We start from the raw sequence: 2500 nt of genomic DNA, 5'->3' as shown, positions 1-2500 counted from the left end.
GATGTCAAAATACTGCCCCCTACCCCAGAGAGGTTAATACATTTATGAGCGAGCTAGGTCGGACGTAGTTAATATAACTATTTGTTCAGCACTTTTGAAATGTACATTGACAGAATTCATAACATGGGCCGTTCATGCAGTGTTCTCCATGCACACCAAGTACTGTAGGACAAATAAATGGGGGCATATAAGCAAGCAAGTCAGAACAGGAGGCTAAGTTATAAAGGGAAGAGGGACCGAATTATTAGCGTGAGGCACATGTACTACTAACAGCTAACTACACAACATTAACTTAGTATTACTTTCTTTATACGGTAAACATATCTCCCTGGCATATTACATCATTTATGCAGGACCATACATACATTTGTCACCTTGTTGTGCTGTGCTCACGTGAGCAGGAAGGTGGCGCGGAGGTCTTTAGTGGGCAAATGTTGTCATAAAAAATGTGTCATCAAAGTCAGGCATTCTCTGGATTTATGGAGCTTTTAAGACAACAGGGAACTCGGGGAAAAAACAAGTTGAATCATGACGTCAGTGATGAGAGTCAGAGCTCTAGAAAGAGAACTGAGTTCCTGACTTGAAATTCTGAGTTGGATGACCGTTCAAAGCGTATTTCCCCAGTCGGAGCTCGTTTTTTTCAGAGTTCCCAGTTTTCTTGAACCACTGAAATCTGAGATTTCCCAGTTTTGAGTTTCCAGATGTTTTGAACGTGGCAGAAGTCATGCTGGATTGACAGCACAGCCAATGTTGAATGTTTAGACCCTTAATTAAACCCAGACTTGGACCACACACCAACTCCACTGAATAGCAGTATAGTGATTGCTTTGCAATGTTTGCAGTTAGCCACTGATTCCTTCCAAACCACTCATTGTTGAATTTGCGATTTCCAACTTGTTGTGTAATGTTTATGTCCAATGGCCGATGTTTGTTGTTTTATCTATCATTTCTCTTCATAATTTTTGTTCATATGGCAAGGTTTGAAAAGGATTTGCCAGTAGATTGTCGACTTCCTGATGATTCATGATGATGACTTCTAGCTAAGATTTTGAAAGTATCATGTTGACATGATCAGCCCAATCAAAGCTACGGTAGGTATAGCGGGATTTTACGTTATTTTATCTGTGGCCAATGATCTTGAGCCTTCTTGGATGGGCACTTCTAATGTAACTCTATGGCAGCACACAAGGGACTTTTTTTTAGGTCTTCTTGTAGATTTTGCGGTGAGGTAGTGTCCCCATGAGTGACAGAACACGTAGCCAATCACGGCCCAATTAGAGAACATTACCAACCTCTATGCTCCCTATTTTCCGCTGGCTGCCCAACCACCACAGAAAGCACTGAGCTAGGATAAAACACCTGCATTTTGGAGCTGCCTTACTCAAGAAAACAAAAAAGAGACCATGTTGGCAACCAGCCCTGAATGACGGGTCGCCACGGGTACTCTTTCTTTCTCTCTCCATTCCCCTCTCCTTCTCTCTCCATTCCCCTCTCCTTCTCTCTCCATTCCCCTCTCCTTCTCTCTCCATTCCCCTCTCCTTCTCTCTCCATTCCCCTCTCTTTCTCTCTCCATTCCCCTCTCTTTCTCTCTCCATTCCCCTCTCTTTCTCTCTCCATTCCCCTCTCTTTCTCTCTCCATTCCCCTCTCTTTCTCTCTCCATTCCCCTCTCTTTCTCTCTCCATTCCCCTCTCTTTCTCCTCTTTCCCTCTCTTTCTCTCTCCATTCCCCTCTCTTTCTCTCTCCATTCCCCTCTCTTTCTCTCTCCATTCCCCTCTTTCTCTCTCCATTCCCCTCTTTCTCTCTCCATTCCCCTCTCTTTCTCTCTCCATTCCCCTCTCTTTCTCTCTCCATTCCCCTCTCCTTCTCTCTCCATTCCCCTCTCTTTCTCTCTCCATTCCCCTCTCTTTCTCTCTCCATTCCCCTCTCTTTCTCTCTCCATTCCCCTCTCCTTCTCTCTCCATTCCCCTCTCTTTCTCTCTCCATTCCCCTCTCTTTCTCTCTCCATTCCCCTCTCTTTCTCTCTCCATTCCCCTCTCTTTCTCTCTCCATTCCCTTCTCTTTCTCTCTCCATTCCCTTCTCTTTCTCTCTCCATTCCCTTCTCTTTCTCTCTCCATTCCCCTCTCTTTCTCTCTCCATTCCCTCTCTTTCTCTCCATTCCCCTCTCTTTCTCTCTCCATTCCCCTCTCTTTCTCTCTCCATTCCCTTCTCTTTCTCTCTCCATTCCCTTCTCTTTCTCTCTCCATTCCCCTCTCTTTCTCTCTCCATTCCCTTCTCTTTCTCTCTCCATTCCCCTCTCTTTCTCTCTCATTCCCTCTCTTTCTCTCCATTCCCCTCTCTTTCTCTCTCCATTCCCCTCTCTTTCTCTCTCCATTCCCTTCTCTTTCTCTCTCCATTCCCTTCTCTTTCTCTCTCCATTCCCCTCTCTTTCTCCTCTTTCCCTCTCGTTCTCTCTCCATTCCCCACTCCTTCTCCTTTCCCTCGTTTTCTCTCTCTCTCTT

General features: G+C 45.2%; 1 protein-coding gene across 4 annotated transcripts in view; it reads left to right on the top strand.

The window, feature by feature from the left end:
* The window catches only part of LOC112238477 (actin-binding LIM protein 3-like), a 76640-nt gene that overhangs the window by 32381 nt on the left and 41759 nt on the right, over positions 1-2500 (top strand). The gene's annotated exons all lie outside the window — the stretch shown is intronic.

The sequence above is a fragment of the Oncorhynchus tshawytscha genome, linkage group LG08 (assembly GCF_018296145.1).
Source record: "Oncorhynchus tshawytscha isolate Ot180627B linkage group LG08, Otsh_v2.0, whole genome shotgun sequence".
NCBI classification, from domain to species: domain Eukaryota; kingdom Metazoa; phylum Chordata; class Actinopteri; order Salmoniformes; family Salmonidae; genus Oncorhynchus; species Oncorhynchus tshawytscha.
This window is presented reverse-complemented; position numbering and strand designations above follow the sequence as displayed.